This window comes from Macaca mulatta, chromosome 14 (genome assembly GCF_049350105.2).
Source record: "Macaca mulatta isolate MMU2019108-1 chromosome 14, T2T-MMU8v2.0, whole genome shotgun sequence".
Classification (NCBI taxonomy): Eukaryota; Metazoa; Chordata; class Mammalia; order Primates; family Cercopithecidae; genus Macaca; species Macaca mulatta.
The window spans coordinates 8,873,885-8,892,372 of NC_133419.1; the positions used below are offsets into that span (position 1 = coordinate 8,873,885).

General features: G+C 47.6%; 1 long non-coding RNA gene across 1 annotated transcript; it reads left to right on the forward strand.

The window, feature by feature from the left end:
* The first annotated feature begins 2,019 nt into the window (after positions 1 to 2,019).
* On the forward strand, positions 2,020 to 7,019 carry LOC114672234 (uncharacterized). Its single transcript, XR_003722480.2, has 2 exons — positions 2,020 to 2,294; positions 5,485 to 7,019. It is a non-coding gene; the product is annotated as an uncharacterized LOC114672234 (long non-coding RNA).
* Positions 7,020 to 18,488: the final 11,469 nt, after the last annotated feature.

Sequence of the window (18,488 nt, forward strand, 5' to 3'; positions counted from 1 at the left end):
GAGAATAGCGTAAACCCGGGAGGCGGAGCTTGCAGTGAGCTGAGATCCGGCCACTGCACTCCAGCCTGGGCGACAGAGCGAGACTCCGTCTCAAAAAAAAAAAAAAAAAAAAAAAAATGGAGTTTCTTTCTTTTTTTTTTTTTTTTTTTTTGAGACGGAGTCTCACTCTGTCGCCCAGGCTGGAGTGCAGTGGCGCGATCTCCGCTAGCTGAAGGATCCGCCTCTCGGGTTCAGGCCATTCTCCTGTCTCAGCCTCCAGAGTAGCTGGGACTACAGGCGCCCGCCACCATGCCCGTCTAATTTGTTTTGTATTTCAGTAGAGATGGGGTTTCAGCGCGTTAGCCAGGATGGTCTCGATCTGACCTCGTGATCCACCCACCTCAGCCTCCCAAAGTGCTGGGATTACAGGCGTGAGCCACTGCACCCGGCCAAAATGGAATTTCTTATGTCTTCCTTTTCTACATAGACACAGTAACAGTCTGATCTCTCTTCCTTTCCCCCACATATGTGTGGGCGGAGGATTACCTAGGTGCTGAGGCAAGAGACTGAAGGCACAAACTGTTTCAGTATAAAAAAGAAAATAGAATAAGAATAGTCATAATACAAATTAGATATAGAGATGATCATAGACAATTATCAATCATCATTATAAGCATTATTAATCATTAGCTTTTAATATTACTCTTTGTTGAATTACTAATATAACCTAGGAATAAACGGCGGGTATAGGGTCAAGTGCTGAAGGGACATTGTGAGAAGTGACCTATAAGGCAAGAGGTGAGCCTTCTGTCACACCCGCATAAGGGCCACTTGAGGGCTCTTTGGTCAAGCGGTAACGCCAGTGTCTGTGAAGGCCCCCTGAAGGGGTGGCCTGCCCCTTCACACCTGTGGGTGTTTCTCGTTAGGTGGAACGAGAGACTTGAGAAAAGAAATGAGACACAGAGACAAAGTATAGAGAAAGAGAAAGTGGGCCCAGGGGACCGGTGCTCAGCTTACAGAGGACCCATGCCGGCACCGGTCTCTGAGTTCCCTTAGTATTTATTGATAATTATCTTTACCATCTTAAAGATAAGGGAGTGGCAGGACAATAGGATCATTGTAGGGAGGAAATCGGCAGTAAGACATACGAACAAAAACCTCTGTGACATGAATAAGTCTGAAGGAAAATGCTGTGCCTTGAGATGCATATGCAAACATCTCCATAAACCTTTTAGCAGCATTGTTTCAGCCTATCACATGGGGAGAAACCTTGGACAATACCTAGCTTTCCTAGGCAGAGGTCCCTGCGACCTTTGGCCGTGTACGTGTCCCTGGGTAGTAGAAATTAAGAGAATGGTGATGACTTTTAACCAGCAAGCTGCCTTCAGGCACTTGTTTAACAAAGACACATCTTGCACAGCCCAAAATCCATTAAACCTTGAGTCACCACAGCACATGTCTCTTGCAAGGACAAGGTTGGGGGTAGGGTCACAGATTAACAGCATCTCAAATACAGAACAAAATGGAGTCTCTTATGTCTACTTCTTTCTATATAGACACAGTAACAGGCTGATCTCTTTCTTTTCCCCACACCCCCGTTACTTAGCAGACAGCGAAAGGGAGTCTCCCTTCCTTGGAGGAGTCAGGGAACGCTCTGCTCCACCAGCTTCTGGTGGAAGGCTGGATATTATCCAGGCCTGCCCACAGTCATCCGGAGGCCTAAACCCCTCCCTGTGGTGCTGTGCTTCAGTGGTCACGATCCTTGTCCACTTTCATGCTCCTCCCATACTCCTGGTTCCTCTTTGAAGCTCGTAGTAGATAGCGGTAGAAGGAATAGTGAAAGTCTTAAATCTTTGATCTTTCTTATAAGTGCAGAGAAGAAAACACTGACGAATGCTGCCTTCTCTCTCTGCTTCAGCTACCCAAAAGGAGAGGGCCCGCTATCACGTGACTTGCTTCCCTTTGTCAATCACTTACAAGATTCACCCTCCTTACCCTGCCCCCTTGTCTTGTATGCAATAAATACCAGTGAGTCCAGCCATTCGGGGTCGCTACCAGTCTCCGCATCTTGATGGTAGTGGTCCCCTAGGCCCAGCTGTTTTCTCTTTATCTCTTTGTCTTGTGTCTTTATTTATTACAATCTCTCATCTCCACACATGGGGAGAACACCTGCTAAGCCCCATAAGGCTGGGCCCTACATCTGGCGCTCCAACGTGGGTTTCTCCCTTCCTCTGTGAAGTTGCGCTTTGAGCCGGGGACTCAGCGGAGGACTTTCGACCACAGATTCCTGAGGATTGCAGTCAGTGAGCTTGGTGGTAAGCTTGGGCACTCAAGAGTATCCCGGGGACACCATGGGACGAGCCAGTACTAAGTACTCGGCTTACTTAAACTTTATAAAAATCCTCCTGTATTATCTCAATACAGGGCTGTCCCTGTTCAGCCCTGCTGTGGAGCTCTCTACCTTCCGCCTCTTCGGCCCCGATCCCTCTGAAGCCTAGTTTTTCATTTTTCACGCCTGTTTCTCTTTTGGAAACTCAGGCTCCCTTGAAGCCTGGTTCTCTTTAGACAAATCAGGCTCCCTTGAAGCCTGGGTGTCTCAGAAAATCAGCCTCCCTTGAAGCCTGGGTCTCTCTCCATAAATCAGGCTCTCTTGAAGCCTGGGTCTCTTTCGACAAATCCGGCTCCCTTGAAGAAGCCTCAGGCTCCCTTGAAGCCTGGTCCGTAGTTACCGTGGCAGCCTGGACTTCAGGCCCATGAAAGATCTGCTCAGCAGGTAATCTCGTCTCATCCTGGTTTACAGGTTCTCAACTCTTTCTCCATTCAAAATTCCAACCTTTTTTCTGCTTCTGATCCGGTGGCTACTACGATTGCCACCACTACCCTTGCCGCTCACAAGCAACAAGTTACATACGTTCCTCAAAATGACACTCCTCTTATGAGAGCTATAACACAGGCAAGAGAATACGGGGATCCTGAAGCCTGGCAATTTCCTGTAATTTTATAACCTCCAATACCTGCCATCCCTGCGACACAAAATCAGCCACAGCCCACCGATCTTGCTCAGCAGACCGCTGATCTTGCGGCACCTTCACGCTTCGTGTTAATATCTTGTTTTTCTAAAGTACAACAAGCAGTTGCAACAGCCAGTTTGGTTATAGCTCCAGAAAAAAATCCAGACTTCTTCTCCTTATCACTATTTAGGAATGCAGCTAGAAGACAAGGTTATTAAGCCCCCCAAAATCATTGTTCCCTCACCCGATTACAAGTCCAACAGGTTTTTGCAACCTACATTCCTTGGCAAGTACATTTGGCAGGTTTCCCAGGTATAATAGATAATCATTATCCCAATGTAGAACTATTACAGTTCCTTAAATTCACTTCTTGGATTTTACCTAACATTACTAGAAACACCCCATTAGCTGAAGCTGTCACTGTTTTTATTGATGCTTCCTGTAATGGCCACGTAGCATATACAGGACCTGTGTTCTCAACACAGGAGCTATTTTAGCACAACAGCTGAGCTGATTGCTGTCATGGCTGTTCTTGAAGATTTCCCTGAACCAGTTAACATTGTTGGCCGGGCGCGGTGGCTCAAGCCTGTAATCCCAGCACTTTGGGAGGCCGAGATGGGCGGATCACAAGGTCAGGAGATCGAGACCATCCTGGCTAACATGGTGAAACCCCGTCTCTACTAAAAATACAAAAAAAAAACTAGCCGGGCGAGGTGGCGGGCGCCTGTAGTCCCAGCTACTCGGGAGGCTGAGGCAGGAGAATGGCGTAAACCCGGGAAGCGGAGCTTGCAGTGAGCTGAGATCCAGCCACTGCACTCCAGCCTGGGCGACAGAGCGAGACTCTGTCTCAAAAAAAAAAAAAAAAAAACAACAACAACAACAACAAAAAAACATTGTTTCTGATTCTGCGTATGTAGTAAGTGTTGCTCACAACGTTGAAACTGCCTTGGCCGGGCGCGGTGGCTCAAGCCTGTAATCCCAGCACTTTGGGAGGCCGAGACGGGCGGATCACGAGGTCAGGAGTTCGAGACCATCCTGGCTAACACGGTGAAACCCCCGTCTCTACTAAAAAATACGAAAAACTAGCCGGGCGAGGTGGCGGCGCCTGTAGTCCCGGCTACTCGGGAGGCTGAGGCAGGAGAATGGCGTAAAAACCCGGAAGGCGGAGCTTGCAGTGAGCTGAGATCCAGCCACTGCACTCCAGCCTGGGCGACACAGCGAGACTCCGTCTCAAAAAAAAAAAAAAAAAGAAACTGCCTTAATCAAATTTCTGCCTGATGATAACCTACTTTTTCTTTTCCAAGGGTCTCAGTCTGTACTCAGAGCAAAGTCTTCTCCTTTCTACATTACTCACATTCGGGCTCACATACCCCTCCCCGGATCCCTCTTGGCAGCAAATGCCTGAGCTGATACGTTAGTTGCTCCCGTTTTTACAGATGCAGAAAATTTTAATGTTTTAACTCATGTCAATGCTGCGGGACTCAGGAAAAAGTTCCCCCTTACATAGAAACAAACTAAAACCATTGTACATCACTGTCCTACTTGTCAAGTGTTAATGTTACAGCCGCTTCCATCCGGAATTAATCCTCGAGGCCTTTCCCCCAACGCACACTGACAAATGGATGTAACCCACTTTCCAGCTTTTGGGAGACTTTCTTTTGTACATGTAACAGTGGACACCTTTTCCCACTTCATCTGGGCTACGTGCCAAACAGGAGAAAGTACTGCTCATGTTAAACGACACATGCTTTCCTGTTTCTCAGTTATGGACTGCCCCATTAAGCTTAAAACTGATAATGGTCCCGGCTATACTATCATTGCCTTTAAAAAGTTCACTCAGAGGCCGGGCGCGGTGGCTCAAGCCTGTAATCCCAGCACTTTGGGAGGCCGAGATGGGTGGATCACGAAGTCAGGAGATCGAGACCATCCTGGCTAACATGGTGAAACACCGTCTCTACTAAAAAATACAAAAAACTAGCCGGGCGAGGTGGCGGGCGCCTGTAGTCCCAGCTACTCGGGAGGCTGAGGCAGGAGAATGGCGTGAACCCGGGAGGCGGAGCTTGCAGTGAGCCGAGATCCGGCCACTGCACTCCAGCCTGGGCGACAGAGTGAGACTCCGTCTCAAAAAAAAAAAAAAAAAAAAGTTCACTCAAACATGGGGCATTAATCACACTACTGGAATTCCCTGTAATTCTCAAGGACAAGCACTGGTGGAACAAGCTAATAAATCTCTCAAAGACCAGCTTCGCAAACAAGATAATAAAAAGAAAGGGGATGTCAGTACTCCCTGTGCACAGTTAAATTTAGCTCTGTTCAGATTAAATTTTTAAAATCTGGCTAAAAACCAACTTTTCACAGCAGCAGAACAACACTTTACTGGTAATAAATTTGACCCACAAAAAGGCAAGAGTATGGCGGAAGGACATAACAACTAATAAATGGGAATTAGGCACTGTAATAACATGGGGTGGGGGTTTTGCTTGTGTCTCCCCAGGAAAGGACCAACAAGCTATTTGGCTTCCCTCCAGTCAGTTGAAATTGTACCATGACTCCAGCCTTGAAGAACCGTCAGAAACAAAAGGCGAACAACCGCCAGAAATCGAAGCACAAGGCTCGTCGCCTGACTAATAAAATTTGTAATCTTAACTTCGCATCACAGGGTCGCCCCACAACTCCCGATACAAAAAATTCCACCCTACTGACGTGGGGTCAGATAAAAGTAATTTCCAAAGAGGTTGAGAGACACCTACAGGATAAAGTGATTCCAAAAACTACAGATAATATTATCTTGGCTGCCTTTATGGTAGTTACTGCAGTGGTAAGTATACCTGGGGCTGTAGCAACTCAAAATTATACCTACTGGGCATATGTCCCGTTTCCCCCTCTTATTTGATATGCTTCATGGGTGGATTCCTCAGCGGAGGTTTATACTAATGACAGTGCATTCATGCTGATCCCTAATGATGACAGATTTCCAGCTCAACCAGATGAAGAAGGAATGCCTTTTAATGTGTCCATTGGATATAGATTTCCACCATTGTGCATAGGAATTGCACCTGGCTGTTTGGCATGCTCTAATCAAAATTGGATGTGGACTGCAGGCCTCTAGTAATGATTCTTATCAGGTGCATAAGTTTTCAGCAGTAATTCTTTTCAGGTCCTGACCGTTAAAATAAATTCATTGAGGAACAGAGAATTCTTGTCTCAATAAAACACAATGAAACACAAGAATTGCCACACTGTTTAAAAGACACTATAAAGGGAGCTTTAATAATTCAAAATATTCTATGGAGTGATTGCAATGCTCCAAAAGCAGCAGTGCTACAGAGTCCCACCACAGGTATTGCCATTGACTGGGCCCCAAAAGAGTATTATTGACGAGATTGCTCTGGCCAAAATACCCAATGTTCAGAGTTTATTGATTATGAAGAAGAAGGTTGGCACTCCTATAAAAAGAAGGAATGGGTGTCTCCTTACCCATTCAAATGGTTGGACAAGGGCATTGTTCCTCCTAGACCAAAAATGATTCATCCTGTAGTTACCCCAGAACATCCTGAATTGTGGAGGTTGGCTGCAGCCATGTCCAGAATTAGATTATGGAATGCAGCTTATCAAAAAATTCTTGCAAATACCAAAACAAACATGTATAAGATCACTTTAATGTCTGATAGGATGGTACCCATGAGGAGCTGTGTTAAACCACCATATATATTATCGGTTGGAAACATAATTATCATCCCTGATAGTCAAACTATTGAATGCAATAATTGCAAATTGTTTATGTATATTGATGCTACATTTGATCCAAAAACAAGTGTTCTCCTGGTCAGAGCCAGAGAAGAGGTATGGATACCAGTTTCTTTACACTGCCCCTGGGAATCTTCTCCCTTCTATTCATATAGTCAATGAAGCCCTAAAAGGAATCCTTAAAATAACTAGGAGATTCATTTTTACACTCATTGCTGTGATTGCAGATTTAATTGCTGTTACCCTTTCACACTATGAATAAAGTCAGTTTCCTTCCTTGGCTTCCAGGGCCCCGCCCACCTATTCCTATTTCCTCTCTCGCCAGAACTGCCGTACAGAACAAAGCTTTCGGTTTAAGCAGACATTGCCCACATTTGTTTCAGATTGTCCCAAGCTATTGTGTTGTGTTAAATGATGAGTGTTTTTGCCTGAAACTGTAATGTCGAAATATCACATCTGGCTGGGCGCAGTGGCTCACACCTGTAATCCCTGGGAGGCTGAGGCAGGCAGATCACTTGAGGTCAAGAGTTCAAGACCAGCCTGATCAACATGACAAAACACTGTCTCTAGTAAAAATACAAAAATTAGCTGAGCATGGTGGCATGCACCTGTAGTCCCAGCTACTCAGGAGGTTGAGACGAGAATCACTTGAACCCGGGAGACGGAGGTTGCAGTGAGCCAAGATTGCACCACTGTACTCCAGCCTGGGTAACAGAGTGAGATTCCATCTCAAAAATAAAAATAAAAATTCATATCTAATAGTGAATTTACTTAGTGTGTTTCTCAGTGAGAAAAAGAAGTTAGCTGGCTGTGATGGCTCACGCCTATAATCCCAGAACTTTGGGAGGCTGAGGCAGGAGGAGCACTTGAGCCCAGGAGTTTGAGACTAGCCTGGCCAACACAGGGAGACCCCATCTCTACAAAAAATACAAACATTAGCCAGGCGTGGTGGCAGTTACTCAGGAGGCTGAGGTGGGAGGATTACTTGAGCCTGGGAGGTCAAGGATGCAGTGAGCTGTGATCACGGCACTGCACTCCAGCCTGGACAACAGAGCAAGACAGCAAGACCCTGATCAACAACAACAAAAAAGAGGGCCTGGTACGGTGGCTTGCATCTGTAATCTCAGCACTTTCTTTCTTTTTTTTTTTTCTGAGACGGAGTCTCACTCTGTCGCTCAGGCTGGAGTGCAGTGGCACGATCTCGGCTCACTGCAAGCTCCGCCTCCCAAGTTCGCACCATTCTCCTGCCTCAGCCTCCTGAGTAGCTGGGACTGCAGGTGCCCGCCACCATGCCCAGCTAATTTTTTTGTATTTTCAGTAGAGACGGGGTTTCACCATGTTAGCCAGGATGGTCTCGATCTCCTGACCTTGTGATCCACCTGCCTCGGCCTCCCAAAGTGCTGGGATTACAGGTGTGAGCCACTGCGCCTGGCCAATCCCAGCACTTTCAATTTGGGAGACTGAGGTGGGTGGATAGCTTGAGCCCAGGAGCCTGAGACCAGCCTGAGCAACATAGCAAGACCCTGTTTCTACAAAGAAATAGAAAAACTTAGCAGCACATGGTGGTGCGTGCCTGTAAGCCTGGGCAACAGAGCAAGACTCTGTCTGGGAAAAAAAAAAAAAAAAAAGAAAGGATAGAGGAGTAGGGAACTATTATATGCAAAAAGGAGTCGCGTCCAAAACGGCGTAACTGGGTGAGAGGCGTGTGGTGATGCGGGTTAAGACTCCGTCTTAAAAAGAAAAGAAAAAAACACAACGCAAATGAACAGACACTTCACCAAAGAAGATACACAACTGCAGCCAGGCGGGGTGACTCGCACCTGTAATATCAGCACTTTGGAAGGCTGAGGTGGGAGGATGACTTGAGCTCAGGAGTTCCAGACCATCGTGGGCAACATGGAGAGACCCCATCTCTACTAAAAATAAAAAAATTAAGGCTGAGTGCGGCGGATCACACCTGTAATCCCAGCACTTTGGTAGACCGAGGTGGGCAGACCACCTGAGGTTGGGAGTTTGAGACCAGCCTGACCAAAATGGAGAAACCCCATCTCTACTAAAAATACAAAATTAGCCTAGCATGGTGGTGCACGCCTGTAATCCTAGCTAATCAGGAGGCTGAGGCAAGAGAATTGCTTGAACCCGGGAGGCGGAGGTTGCAGTGAGCCAAGATCACGCCATTGCACTCTAGCCTGGGCAACAAGAGTGAAACTCCGTCTAAAAAAACAATTATCTAGGCATGGTGGCATGCATCTACGGTTCCAGCCACTTGGGAAACCCAGGTGAGAGGATCGCTTGAGACCAGGAGACAGAGGCTACAGTAGGCTGAGGTCGTGCCACTGCACTCCAGCCCCAGCAACGGTGACAAAGTGAGACCCTGTCCAAAAACACAACAAAACAAAACACACCAGTGCTGCGTGCAGTGGGTCACACCTGTAATTCTACTTTGGGAGGCTGAGGTGGGAGGATCCCTTGAGTCCAGGAGTTCGAGACCAGCCTGGACAACAAAGCAAGACACAATCTATTTTTTGTTGTTGTTTTTTGAGACAGAGTCTCGCTCTGTTGTCCAGGCTGGAGTGCAGTGGTACCATCTCGGCCTAATGCAGCCTCCGCCTCAGCCTCCCTAATAGCTGGGATTACAGGCGCCAGCCACCACGCCCGGCTAATTTTTGTGTGTTTTGGTCTTGCTGTGTTGGCCATGTTGGTCTCAAATTCTTGGCCTCAAAAGATCCACTCTCTGCAGCCTTCCAACGTGCTTGGATTACAGGCATGAGCCACCATGCCCAGCCACTCTTAATTTTTATTTTAATTTTTTTGAGAAAGAGTCTCACTCTGGTACCCAGGCTGGAGTGCAGGGACGTGATCTCTCCCTCCTAGGTTCAAGTGATTCTCATGTCTCAGCCTCCTGAATAGCTGGGATTACAGAAATGTGCCATCGCACCCAGCTAATTTTTTTTGTATTTTTAGTAGAGACAAGGTTTTACCATGTTGGCCAGGCTGGTCTCAAACCTCTGACTTCAAGTGTTCTGCCCACCTCGGCCTCCCAAAGTGCTGGGATTACAGGTGTATCCCAGCCTATATACATATAATTTTGTTTGGAGTGAGGGACGGAGTTGCGCTCTGTCGCCAAGGCTGGAGTGCAATGGCACTATCTCGATTAACTGCAAACTCCACCTCCCAGGTTCACATCATTCTCCTGCCTCAGCCTTCCCAGTAGCTGGGACTACAGGCATCTGCCATCACGCCCGGCTAATTTTTTATATTTCTAGTAGAGATGGGGTTTCGCCACGTTAGCCAGGATGGTCTCGATCTCCTGACCTCGTGATCAGCCTGCCTCGGCCTCCCAAAGTGCTGGGATTACAGGTGTGAGCCACTGTGCTCGACCCCCAGCCAATATTTTTAAAAATAATTTCATGGTATATCCACACAAGGGAGTGGATATACTCAGCAATAAAATTATTTACTCAGCAATAAAAATGCTTGTTGAGATGGGTGCGGTGGCTCACGTCTGTAATCCCAGCACTTTGGTAGGCTGAGGCGGGTGGATCACCTGAGGTCAGGAGTTCGAGATCAGCCTGGCCAACATGGCGAAACCCCATCTCTGCTAAAAATACAAAAATTAGCTGAGAGTGGTGGTGGGCGCTTGTAATCCCAGCTACTCGGGAGGCTGAGGCAGGAGAATTGCTTGAACCCAGGAGGCGGAGGTTGCAGTGAGTGAAGATGGCGCCACTGCACTCCAGCCTGGGTGACTGAGACTCTGTCTCAAACAAACAAACAAAAAAGCTTGTTGAACGGCCGGGCGCGGTGGCTCAAGCCTGTAATCCTAGCACTTTGGGAGGCCGAGACGGGCGGATTACAAGGTCAGCAGATCGAGACCATCCTGGTTAACACGGTGAAACCCTGTCTCTACTAAAAAATACAAAAAACTAGCCGGGCGAGGTGGCAGGCGCCTGTAGTCCCAGCTACTCGGGAGGCTGAGCCAGGAGAATGGCGTAAACCCGGGAGGCGGAGCTTGCAGTGAGCTGAGATCTGGCCACTGCACTCCAGCCTGGGCGACAGAGCTAGACTCCGTCTCAAAAAAAAAAAAAAAAAAAAAAAAGCTAAAAAGCTTGTTGAACAAGCGTATTACAATGTATTCCAAAGATAACTCATGCAATGCCTGATTTGTTCACTAGATGACAGCAAGACCCAAATCATTTCTATTTGTTTCCAGGTGGGTTTACTGTGGCTACTCTTGCTTGTCACAGTAAGCAGACAGCACTATCCCCAGTTAAAGATAGGAAAACAAAGGCGTAAAGAACACTGCTTTGTCAGAGCCAGGATTCTGGTCTTCCAAATCAACAACCCACGAGAACCCTCCCAGATCTTTTCTCCACACTGTCTCCTTCCCCTAAGTGCTCTGGTAATTTCATCCATTTCCTGAAGTCAGAAGTACTCTGCCTGGGCCAGGTGCAGTGGCTCAAGTTTGTAATCCCAGCACTTTGGAAAGCCGAGGCAGGCAGATCACCTGTGGTCAGGAGTTTGAAACCAGCCTGGCCAACATGGCAGAAACCCCCATCTCTACTAAAAATACAAAAATTAGCTGGGCACTGTCGTGGGTGCCTGTAATCCTAGCTACTCAAGAGGCTGAGGCAGGAGAATCGCTTGAACCCGGGAGGTAGAGGTTGCAGTGAGCTGAGATCCCGCCATTGCACTCTAGCTTGGGCAACAGAGCGAGACTCTGTCTCAAAAATAAATAAATAAAAATAAAATAAAATAAAAATACAAAAATTAGGCTGTGCGTGGTGGCCCATGCCTATAATCCCAGCACTTTGGGAGGTTGAGGCGGGCAGATCACCTGAGGTCGGGAGTTCCAGACCAGCCTGACCAATATGGAGAAACCCCGTCTCTACTAAAAATACAAAATTAGCCAGGTATGGTGGTGCATGTCTGTAATCCCAGCTGCTCAGGAGGCTGAGGCAGGAGAATTGCCTGAACTTGGGAGGCAGAGGTTGCAGTGAGCGGAGATGGCACCATTGCACTCCAGCCCGGGGAACATGAGCGAAACTCATCTCGAAAAAAAAAGAAAAAAAAGGGCCGGGCGCGGTGGCTCAAGCCTGTAATCCCAGCACTTTGGGAGGCCGAGACGGGCGGATCACGAGGTCAGGAGATCGAGACCATCCTGGCTAACACGGTGAAACCCCGTCTCTACTAAAAAATACAAAAAAAAAAAAACTAGCCAGGCGCGGTGGCGGGCGCCTGTAGTCCCAACTACTCGGGAGGCTGAGGCAGGAGAATGGCGTGAACCCGGGAGGCGGAGCTTGCAGTGAGCTGAGATCCGGCCACTGCACTCCAGCCTGGGCGGCAGAGCGAGACTCCGTCTCAAAAAAAAAAAAAAAAGAAAAGAAAAAAACGGCAGATCACGAGGTCAGGAGTTTGAAACCAACCTGGCCAATATGGTGAAACCCCATCTCTACTAAAAATACAAAAAAATTAGCCAGGTGTGGTGGTGCACACCTGTAGCCTCAGCTACTCCAGAGGCTGAGGCAGAAGAATCACTTGAACCCAGGAGGTGGAGGTGGCAGTGAGCCGAGATCGCACCATTGCACTCCAGCCTGGGCAACAGAGCAAGACTGCTTCTCAAAAAATAAAAAATAAAAAATTAGCCAGGTGTTCCTATAATCCAGGGGCTAAGATGGGAGGATCCCTTGAGCCTGAGAGGCAGAGGTTGCAGTGAGCTGAGCTGAGATTGTGCCACTGCATTCCAACCTGAGCTACAAAGTGAGACCCTGTCTCAAAAACAAAAACAAAAACAAAACAACAAAAAAACCTCTCACACAGGTCCATACCAACCAGCCCTTGATCCTGGGTCTGAGGGGCTTGAGAGGGAAGGTTTTGGAGGGCTTGGGGAATGGTGGAGCTGCCCCTTGAACTCAGGATTATCAGGATGATGAAGTCCAAAACTGTGGGCCAGGCTCGGTGGCTCACATCTGTAATCTTAGCACTTTGGGAGGGCAAGGCGGGCAGATCACTTGAGGTTGGGAGTTCCAGACTGGCCTGGCCAACATGGTGAAACTCTGTCTCTACTAAAAATGCAAAAATTAGCTGGGTGTTGTGGCGTGTGCCTGTAGTCCCAGCTACTCAGAAGGCTGAAGCAGGAGAATCCACTTGAACCAGGAGGTGGAGGTTGCAGTGAGCTGAGATCGCCCCCACTGCACTCTAGCATGGGCGACAGAACAAGACTCTCTCTAAAAAATAAAAATAATAAAAATAAAATTCAAAACTGGCTGGGCGCGGTTGCGCACACCTGTAATCCCAGCACTTTGGGAGACTGAGGAAGGCAGATCACAAGGTCAACAGATCGAGACCATCCTGGCTAACATAGTGTAACCCCGTCTCTACTAAAAATATACAAAACAGGCCGGGCGCGGTGGCTCAAGCCTGTAATCCCAGCACTTTGGGAGGCTGAGGCGGGCGGATCACAAGGTCAGGAGATCGAGACCATCCTGGCTAACATGGTGAAACCCTGTCTCTACTAAAAATACAAAAAAAAAACTAGCCGGGCGTGGTGGCGGGCGCCTGTAGTCCCAGCTACTCGGAGGCTGAGGCAGGAGAATGGCGTGAACCCGGGAGGCGGAGCTTGCAGTGAGCCGAGATCGCGCCACTGCACTCCAGCCTGGGTGACAGAGCGAGACTCCGTCTCAAAAAAAAATAAAAAATAAAAATAAAAATAAAAAAATAAAAATATACAAAACAAACAAAACTTAGCTGGGCGTGGTGGTGCGTGCCTGTAGTCCCAACTACTCAGGAGTCTGAGGCAGGAGAATCGCTTGAACCCGAGGTGGAGGTTGCAGTGAGCGGAGATCGTGCCACTGCACTCCAGGCTGGTGACAGAGCAAGACTCCGTCTCAAAAAAAAAAAAAAAAAAAAAAAGAAAAAGAAAAAAAAAAGAAAAAAAGAAATCCAAAACTGAAGTCCCTATGTACAGCAGGAGGAGTACATATGGGGAATGCCTGGAGCTTGTTCATATTATTAAGTGCAGCTGGCCAGGTGCTGTGGCTCATGCCTGTAATCCCAGCACTTTGGGAGGCGGAGTCGGGGGGATCACGAAGTCAAGAGATCGAGACCATCCTGGCCAACATGGTGAAACCCCGCGTCTACTAAATATACAAAAATTAGCTGGGCGTGGTGGCATGCCTGTAGTCCCAGCTACTCGGAAGGCTGAGGCAGAAGAATCGCTTGAACTCAGGAGGCGGAGGTTGCCGTGAGCGGAAATCACACCACTGCACTCCAGCCTGGCGACAGAGGGGACTCTGTTTCAAAAAACAAAAAGAGCAGTCCCCTTGACTTGGACAGGGCCTTTTGGGGAATTTATGCTCTCCATTTTGTGCTCAGAGGGTGGAAATGACTTCCGGCCTACTTTTCTGCCTCCTCCTGTTGCTGTGATCAGTGTCTGATCTTTACATTTTCAATCCTGGAGAACTTCCTCAACACCAGGAACCACGTAGCCCCTGGCTAATGCCCAGCTCCTACTCTTTTCTTTTTTTTTGAGAGGGAGTCTTGCTCTGTCGCCCAGGCTGAAGTGCAGTGGCCCGATCTCAGCTCACTGCAAGCTCCGCCTCCCGGGTTCACGCCATTCTCCTGCCTCAGCCTCCTGAGTAGCTGGGACTACAGGCGCCTGCCACCACGCCTGGCTAATTTTTTTTTTTTTTTTTTTTTTTTTTTTTTTTTTTTTTAGTAGAAACAAGGTTTCACCGTGTTAGCCCGGATGGTTTTAGTCTCCTGACCTCGTGATCCGCCCGCCTCGGCCTCCCAAAGTGCTGGGATTACAGGCTTGAGCCACTGCGCCCGGCTTTTTTTTTTTTTTTGAGACAAGAGTTTCGTTCTTGTTGCCCAGGCTGGAGTTACCCAGGCTGGAGTGCAGTGGTGCAATCTCGGCTCACTGCCATCTCTGCCTCCCGGGTCCAAACGATTCTCCTGCCTCAGCCTCTCGAGCAGCTGGGACTACAGGCGCGTGCCACCGCGCCTAGCTAATTTTGTATTTAGTAGAGGCGGAGTTTCTCCATGTTGGTCAGCCTGGTCTCGAACTCCTGACCTCAGGTGATCTGCCCACCTCGGCCTCCCAAAGTCCTGGGATTACAGGCGTGAGCCACTGCGCCTGGCCCCCAGCTCCTACTCTTACTCCTTTGCTCTCCAGTGAAGTATTTGTGCCTCCACAGAACCTTCTGCTTTGGAAAAAGAGACCTTTCTCCATTCAATACTGACTGGGCATCAATTCAGAAGACACTTAACCAACTTAGGAGAGCACCTAGCTCAGCTTCTTTCATAGCCAGAGAGACAGATACCCCGTCCCCCATTAGATCACTTCAAGGGAAGAGAATGCTCATGTGGCCAAGGCCTACACAGGCTGGGTAGGTTGGGGGTTGGTCTGCTGCTGACCTACCATTGCTTCATCTATCAGAACATTGTACACACTGAAGAAACAGCAACATAGGGGTTGAAGTGTTGACTGACTAGGATTCAAACCCCAGCTCTGCTGTGTTGGCAAAAGGACCCAGAGTCTACCTCCCCATCTGCAAAATGTAATACCATTAAAAAAAAAAAAGGTAGTTCTGCTTCTGAGGCCCGCTCCATTAGGCTAAGGGTGTGGCCAGTCACAGGTTCACCAGGCTGGAAGATTCTTCAGATGTGGGTCCCTCTCTCTGGTAGGTCTGGGTTCTCACACTCCAGGTACCAAGGTCTGACTTTTCAGGGAGATCTTAAGGTTAAGGAGGGCCAGGGAGGGTATTTCACCTGAGATCCTGGCCAGTCCTTCTTCCAGCAGCCAGATGCTGCTACAAATCCAGCAAATTCAAAGGGACAAAAGGGGACCAGTGACAACTGATAAAAATGTGATCCTGAGTGACCCGGGACCTTGGGGCTCTGAGGGGGAACCAGAGAGCTTAATTGGCTTAAAAACTTAAAAGGATCGGCTGGGCTTGGTGGCTCACACCTGTAATCTCAGCACTTTCAACAGAGGCCCAGGAGGATCACATGAGGTCAGGAGCTCGAGACCAGCCTGGCCAACATGGTAAAATCACATCTCTGAAAATACAGAAATTAGCCAGGCATGGTGGTGTGCACCTGTAGTCCCAGCTACAGCGAGGGTGGAGAATCACTTGGACCCCAAAAGTGGAGGTTGCAGTGTGCTGAGATCATGCCACTACACTCCAGCCTGGGTGACAGTGACTATCTCAAAAAAACAAAACTTAAGAGATCTTTCCAATGACACACACACACACACCCAGCCCCATTTCTCTCCACCCAGCCCAGTTCACAGACAATTACTAGTGGAAAGGAGACTTAAAGAAGTTTCCTGGCCGGGCGCAGTGGCTCAAGCCTGTAATCCCAGCACTTTGGGAGGCCGAGGCGGGTGGATCACGAGGTCAGGAGATCGAGACTATCCTGGCTAACATGGTGAAACCCCGTGTCTCTACTAAAAATACAAAAAACTAGCCGGGCGTGGTGGCGGGCGCCTGTAGTCTCAGCTACTTGGGAGGCTGAGGCGGGAGAATGGCGTGAACCCGGGAGGCGGAGCTTGCAGTGAGCCGAGATCACGCCACTGCACTCCAGCCTGGGAGACACAGCGAGACTCCGTCTCAAAAAAAAAAAAAAATAAAATAAAAGTTTCCCATTTTCTGTGCGGGTTACTGGGCTTTTTAGTAGGCCACTCACCCACTACCTTCACACCAATCCCCCAAGTCCCTACCCTACTTGAAGATGATGCTGTAATTAAGGGAGCTGTGTATTTGTAGACCACAGATTTAACAGGAACAAGCCCACAGAACACCCATCTTTTTTCCCAATCTACTTAGATTTGTTTATACACGAAAGAACCACAATAATTTAGAGCTTCTCCATTTTTATTACATAAAATTGTTAAGTTTTCAACAGTAGGGCTTCTCAAAACACCAGCTGCATGGTATTACCTGAAAAAGACAAGGCAGTTACGTTAAGTTCTCGTGTAAATATGAATATACAATCAAGCTTCTGACAAATTATACATCAAGGATGTATATAGTTCAAAGATACTGTGCTGTTACCTCCCACCTCCCCAAAACTCCAAGAACTAGCACCTGCAGAGAAAAGGAGAAATACGGAGTCCTGAAGACAGATTAGTAGTCAAAGCAAAGATGCCGCAGGGATTTGAACCCCGTCCTGGAAACCAGGAGTGCCAACCACCAGCATCTTTTGCTTTTTTTTTTTTAAAGCTAGAAAAAGGCCAAAAAGCAAAACCTGAGAAAACAAAACGTGTTGTTTTCTCAGGAAAAGAAAAACCTTCATGACCCTACTGAAGAGCATTGGAGATCAGGTTCCGCTAAGATGCTAGCTTGGCCAAGTCTGTTATGTTCACCTGAAAGAGTCTTAGCAGAGAATTTTTGCATTCCCACCCAACAGCCCTCTCAGCCACTCAAATACCTATCTTCTCCAGTCTACAAGTTACATGTTCCCACCCAGCATTACAGTTCTTGATGTTATTTCTCCACTTACAGTTTTAAGTTGGTTTTAGTCACTGGACAGGTGTTATATAGAGCTACTTAGCTGTGGTTTTAATATCCTTCTGTTAACAATTTGCAGGCAAATTAATGGCCTTTTCTAATAAAGTGCAACCCACCAAAGACCTCGGCACCATTGTTACCTTGAAACCGATTATGGATCATGCCCACAAGGATCCAAGCTACCGGCTGCATCGAGGTGAGGGGTGAAGGGTCTGTGCTAGATCAAAAGGCACAGGTGGCGATGTGGCAGAGAAGTTGCTTGTGGGGAGACCTTGCTTTTAACAGGCTTCTGGAAAAGCTAGGGAAAACTGGTTGCCCGCTTTCCCCCTTTCCCTCCCCTTCAAGCACCGCTTGAGATTTGGGCTTTATTAAGAGCTGCTATAAAAACAGCTTGCTTAAATGTTAAGAGAAGCCCAGGGGTACTTCAAGCATTCCTTTGGATGCTTCACTCCAGAAAGAGTTGAGGCAAGTCCTCATTACTAATAAAAATCAGGTGAGGCTGACACCACTTTTCTTGACCTTAGGATAATAGCGCTTTGTTGTCTCTCTTGCCACAGGAAGGCTCCATGGTTGTCCTACTTTAAGCCTTCGGTGCCTTTAGTGAGGGGTACCTGAAAAATCTTAAAAAAAAGGCTTAGCGCCCACCTCACCCCTCCACCCCCACGACAACACAGCTTGCTCACATGCCAATTACTCCAGCATAAAGCTGAATTCTATTCAATACTATTGTCCCAAAACTGATCTGACTTTGTATGTAAATACAGAAAAAGCTTGTTCACCTGTTGTCCTCATTTTGTCCACTGGTGAATTCACAACTGGAAGCTCCTTCTATAGTCTGAAGAATACCATCTGAAAGAACTAGTGGTTCCCAATCCCCACATTTAAAATGGAATGTTTGGTTTATTTAAAGTAAATAGACTATTTTTTCTTACTGGGTCTGGCTTCTCTGGCCCTTCGCATAGGTTATGTTTGCTGTTCTGAGTGTTCCTGCATGTAAGAATTAAGACCAAGGGAAGGGAGAGAGAAACCCACACAAAAACAATGCACTAAAGATCACTGAACTGTTAAACATTTCCACTTGCCAGTTAAATTTCTTGAAGACTGTTGCTTGTTTGGAATTTGTTTCTTGTCACTGATTTTAAGGTTGCATCTGGAAAAGACTAAAGGCTTCAGTCCCCACCCCCCACCACCAGAAATGAACAAAAAGCATTTTACCTAAAAATGCACGGCAAAATGT